The sequence below is a fragment of the Coregonus lavaretus genome, assembly GCF_964263955.1.
Source record: "Coregonus lavaretus genome assembly, chromosome: 30".
Taxonomy (NCBI): Eukaryota; Metazoa; Chordata; class Actinopteri; order Salmoniformes; family Salmonidae; genus Coregonus; species Coregonus lavaretus.
The window spans coordinates 36,018,376-36,024,648 of record NC_140017.1 but is presented as its reverse complement, the minus strand read 5'-3'; positions in this window follow the sequence as shown (position 1 = coordinate 36,024,648).

Sequence of the window (6,273 nt, the reverse complement as noted above, 5' to 3'; positions counted from 1 at the left end):
AAAGAGATGGGTGGGGCTAAAGCTTAAGAGGGTGTGAACGATGCTGAATGGGTGTAGACAAAGAAGAGCTCTCCAGTAGGTACCAAAACATTCAAGGGCCATTTTCTCAAAAGTGAGGTTACAAGTTTATCAACTTTCAAAGCAGAATTACTTTCCCATTGTTCCTCAACTGTAGTGCATTATATACAATTTTCTAGCTCTGAGTCTCTACTTTTATCCAATGTAAAAAACACAATTTCAAATTTTGCTACATAAGACTGAATCGAGCTGCTTGGTCACATTACATTTTAGTCATTTAGCAGACGCTCTTATCCTGAGTGATTTACAGTTAAGTGAGCGCATACATGTTTTTTTTCCCATACTGGCCCCCCGTGGGAATTGAACCCACAACCCTGGCGTTGCAAGTGCCATGCTCTACCAACTGAGCTACACGGGACTATATGCACATACGCACAAAAAGCTTACTTCTCTCAAATTTTGTGCACAAATTTGTTTACATCCCTGTTAGTGAGCATTTCTCCTTTGCCAAGATAATCCATCCACATGACAGGTGTGGCATATCAAGAAGCTGATTAAACAGCATGATCATTACACAGGTGCTCCTTGTGCTGGGGACAATAAAAGGCCACTCTAAAATGTGCAGTTTTGTCACACAACACAATGCCACAGATGTCTCAAGTTTTTGAAGGAGCGTGCAATTGGCATGCTGACTGCAGGAAATGTCCACCAGAGCTGTTGCCAGAGAATTGAATGTACATTTATCTACCATAAGCCACCTCCAACGTCGTTTTAGAGAATTTGGCAGTACGTCCAAACGGCCTCACAATTGCAGATCACGTGTAACCACACCAGCCCAGGACCTCCACATCCAGCTTCTTCACCTGTGGGATGGTCTGAGAACAGTTGTGGGTTTGCACATCCGAAAATGTTCTGCACAAACTGTCAGAAACCGTCTCAGGGAAGCTCATCTGCGTGCTCGTCGTCCTCACCAGGGTCTTGACCTGACTGCAGTTCGTCTTCGTAACCAACTTCAGTGGGCAAATGCTCACCTTCGATGACCACTGGCACGATGGAGAAGTGTGCTCTTCACGGATGGATCCCGGTTTCAACTGTACCGGGCATATGGCAGACTGCGTTTATGGCGTCGTGTGCATGAGCGGTTTGCTGATATCAACTTTGTGAACAGTGTCCCATGGTGGTGGTGGGGTAATGGTATGGGCAGGCATAAGCTATGGATAACGAACACAATTTCAATTTGAATGCACAGAGATACCGTGATGGGATCCTGAGTCCCATTGTTGTGCCATTCAACCGCCGCCATCACCTGTTTCAACATGATAGTGCACGGCCCCATGTCGCAAGGATCTGTACACAATTCCTGGAAGCTGAAAATGTCCCAGTTCTTCCATGGCCTGCATACTCACCAGACATGTCACCCATTGAGCATGTTTGGGATGATGTGTACGACAGCATGTTCCAGTTCCTGCCAATATCCAGCAACTTCGCACAGCCATTGAAGAGGAGTGGGACAACATTCCACAGGCCACAATCAACAGCCTGATCAACTCTATGCGAAGGAGATGTCGCATTGCATGAGGCAAATGGTGGTCACATCAGATACTGACTGGTTTTCTGATTCACGCCCCTACCTTTTCTTTAAAGGTATCTGTGACCAACAGATGCATATCTGTATTCCCAGTCATGTGAAATCCATAGATTAGGGCCTAATTTATTTATTTCAATTGACTGATTTCCTTACAGTGCCTTGCAAAAGTATTCATCCCCCTTGGCGTTTTTCCTATTTTGTTGCATTACAACCTGTAATTTAAATGGATTTTTATTTGGAATTCATGTAATGGGCATACACAAAATAGTCCAAATTGGTGAAGTGAAATGAAAAAAATACCTTGTTTCAATAAATTCAAAAAATAAATAACGGAAAAGTGGTGCGTGCATATGTATTCACCCCCTTTGCTATGAAGCCCCTAAATAAGATCTGGTGCAACCAACTACCTTCAGAAGTCACATAATTAGTTAAATAAAGTCACATGATCTGTCACATGATCTCAGTATACAGTTGAAGTCGGAAGTTTACATACACCTTAGCCAAATACATTTAAACTCTATTTTTCACAATTCCTGACATTTAATCCTAGTAAAAATTCCCTGTCTTAGGTCAGTTAGGATCACCACTTTATTTTAAGAATGTGAAATGTCAGAATAATTGTAGAGAGAATGATTTATTTCAGCTTTTATTTCTGGGTCAGAAGTTTACATACACTCAATTAGTATTTGGTAGCATTGCCTTTAAATTGTTTAACTTGGGTCAAATATTTTGGGTAGCCTTCCACAAGCTTCCCACAATAAGTTGGGTTAATTTTGATGTGCACAAGCACACATCAACAGATGTTTCGCCCTGTCGGCTGGTGGATTCAAACAAGTACCCATTCGGTTACTGGCCCAACGCTCTGAAAGGGCAACAGATGTTTCACCCATTCGGTTACTGGCCCAACGCTCTGAAAGGGCAACAGATGTTTCACCCATTCGGTTACTGGCCCAACGCTCTGAAAGGGCAACAGATGTTTCACCCATTCGGTTACTGGCCCAATGCTCAAACTGCTAGGCTACTTGCTGCCACCTTTAGTTATTATGAAGCTGTTTAATAGAATTTAACAATGTAAGTCATTACTCTATTCATAAGAATTGCGTTGTATTAATTGCATTGTATTAATTGCATTGTATTAATTGTGTTGTATTAATTGCATTGTATTAATTGCGTTGTATTAATTGCATTGTATTAATTGCGTTGTATTAATTGCATTGTATTAATTGCATTGTATTAATTGCATTGTATTAATTGCATTGTATTAATTGCACGCAATGAACCCTAATTGTTCCAGGGTTGACGTTAAAAATGGCAGACCCTGGCTGTGACCCCTCTTTCCGAGGGTGTCTCGGGGAGAGTTGGGATACGCAAAAAACACATTTTCAATTCACACGTGTATTAATACACATTTGTACATGTGTGAAATACGACCAATATAAGCACCCACCAATTGTTTTTTGTTTATTTATTTTAAATGTAGCTATTAATAGCTGCATATAGAGGTAAAGCATGCCAACCTATAGGCTCTGTAGATTTTGGGCCAACTGGCTCTGTCGTGCCAGTGAGAAAAAAAGTTAGCGTTGGACCCGTCATAGCCTACAAATAGGACCCAGAGTTCTACCTGACCAGGTCATGAGATCAGGAAAAACTCCAGGCCCCAGAAAAAGACGCACCTCTGCTTTAAATACTATAATTTAGAAATGTCTCAAGAGCATAGCGTAACTGTCTTACCCTATCATAACCCAAAATATAAAGTTACATTACTCCATTGTTTATACAGGAACATAAACCATGTGTAGCTTCCAACTATGTTCCAAAGCAATCAAGTACATTGTCCATTTCCCATCTGAGTAGGCTTATGTATTAGGCTAGGTCAAATGTAGGGTTAAGGACCGGTTTCGAGGACACAGATTACACCTAATCCTGGAGATTTTCCATTGATCTTTTACCAAAACAGTGGTGGGGTGACGGCTTTGCTGGTTGTTTGAACTGCAAACTGCCCCTTTAAGAACCAATGGGTATATATCAAGATTAGGAACATTGAACAGATTCCCAGATGGCAGATTGCATGGGTGTCTCACATGAAAAAAAAACTGTTTACATCACCAAGTACATTAATGGTGTAGACCTCCTCTAAGAATATGCATTAGGCTGTTTGAGAGAAGGTTTGGATCCTAATCAACCCATCCAATGTGACTACATCTGTTGTTGAAGTACAGTAGATCAATAAAGCTACAGTACTCTAGCAGTAGTCAAGCTGCTTATGCTGAAAAGCCTTGTTAGTGCATAGGTCACATTAGCTTTTGAATTTCCTGTCTTTTTCGGCTTCAGACAAAAGTTAATATTCCACTGAAACATTGTGTTTTGTATTAATATACACATTTTAGTCACTTAGCAGACGCTCTTATCCAGAGTGACTTACAGGAGCAATTAGGGTTATGTGCTCAAGGGCACATCGACAGATTTTTCACCTAGTCGGCTCGGGGATTACAACCAGCGATCCTTCGGTTACTGGCACAACGCTCTTAACCACTAAGCTACCTACCCAGGAGAGAAATAATGTACAGTCAACTTCTCCTATACGCAGAGTCCAGATAAATGAATAATGTACTGTCAACTTCTGCTATACGCAGACTCCAGACAAATGAATAATGTTTCAGAATTGGGAGTGGTGTGCTGGAATGCGCTTACATGGAGTTAGCACTAATTCAATATGTACTTCCAGAATCTGGAGTTGACGCCATCAAAATGTTTTCCATAAGTATGGAAGTCTAGCGGTACTCAACGCCCTCTGTCTCTCTCTCTCCAGTTTGATGAAGTCCAGGAGAGGTTCCTGTCTTTGGAGCAGCAGACAGCTACCTTTCAGACTCATCTAGAGGGACTAGGGGTCAGGGGTGACCACAACCAGAACCACAACCAGAACCACAACCAGAACCACAACCAGAACCACAACCAGAACCACAACCAGAACCACAACCATAGAGGGACACCTCCTCTTACACTTCAACGTACCTGCTCTGTCCCCTAGCTCTGTCCCCTAGCTCTGTCCCCTAGCTCTGTCCCCTAGCTCTGTCCCCTAGCCCCTGTCCCCTAGCCCCTGTCCCCTAGCTCTGTCCCCTAGCTCTGTCCCCTAGCTCTGTCCCCTAGCCCCTGTCCCCTAGCTCTGTCCCCTAGCTCTGTCCCCTAGCCCCTGTCCCCTAGCTCTGTCCCCTAGCCCCTGTCCCCTAGCTCTGTCCCCTAGCCCCTGTCCCCTAGCTCTGTCCCCTAGCCCCTGTCCCCTAGCTCTGTCCCCTAGCTCTGTCCCCTAGCCCCTGTCCCCTAGCCCCTGTCCCCTAGCCCCTGTCCCCTAACTCTGTCCCCTAGCTCTGTCCCCTAGCCCCTGTCCCCTAGCTCTGTCCCCTAGCCCTTGTCCCCTAGCTCTGTCCCCTAGCCCCTGTCCCCTAGCTCCTGTCCCCTAGCCCCTGTCCCCTAGCTCTGTCCCCTAGCCCCTGTCCCCTAGCTCTGTCCCCTAGCCCCTGTCCCCTAGCTCTGTCCCCTAGCCCCTGTCCCCTAGCTCTGTCCCCTAGCTCTCTCTCCTAGCTCTGTCCCCTAGCCCCTGTCCCCTAGCTCTGTCCCCTAGCTCTGTCCCCTAGCCCCTGTCCCCTAGCCCCTGTCCCCTAGCTCTGTCCCCTAGCTCTGTCCCTAGCCCCTGTCCCCTAGCTCTGTCTCCTAGCTCTGTCCCCTAGCTCTGTCCCCAAGCTGTCCCCTAGCTCTGTCCCCTAGCTCTGTCCCCTAGCTCTGTCCCCTAGCTCCTGTCCCCTAGCTCTGTCCCCTAGCTCTGTCCCCTAGCTCTGTCCCCTAGCTCTGTCCCCTAGCCCCTGTCCCCTAACTCTGTCCCCTAGCCCCTGTCCCCTAGCCCCTGTCTCCTAGCTCTGTCCCCTAGCCCTTAGCCCCTGTCCCCTAGCTCTGTCCCCTAGCCCCTGTCCCCTAGCCCCTGTCCCCTAGCTCTGTCCCCTAGCCCCTGTCCCCTAGCTCTGTCCCCTAGCTCTGTCCCCTAGCTCTGTCCCCTAGCCCCTGTCCCCTAGCCCCTGTCCCCTAGCTCTGTCCCCTAGCCCCTGTCCCCTAGCTCTGTCCCCTAGCTCTGTCCCTAGCCCCTGTCCCCTAGCTCTGTCCCCTAGCCCCTGTCCCCTAGCTCTGTCCCCTAGCTCTGTCCCCTAGCTCTGTCCCCAAGCTCTGTCCCCTAGCTCTGTCCCCTAGCTCTGTCTCCTAGCTCTGTCCCCTAGCTCTGTCCCCAAGCTCTGTCCCCTAGCTCTGTCCCCTAGCTCTGTCCCCTATCTCTGTCCCCTAGCCCCTGTCCCCTAGCTCTGTCCCCTAGCTCTGTCCCCTAGCCCCTGTCCCCTAGCTCTGTCCCCTAGCTCTGTCCCTAGCCCCTGTCCCCTAGCTCTGTCTCCTAGCTCTGTCCCCTAGCTCTGTCCCCAAGCTCTGTCCCCTAGCTCTGTCCCCTAGCTCTGTCTCCTAGCTCTGTCCCCTAGCTCTGTCCCCAAGCTCTGTCCCCTAGCTCTGTCCCCTAGCTCTGTCCCCTAGCCCCTGTCCCCTAACTCTGTCCCCTAGCCCCTGTCCCCTAGCTCTGTCCCCTAGCCCCTGTCCCCTAGCCCCTGTCCCCTAACTCTGTCCCCTAGCCCCTGTCT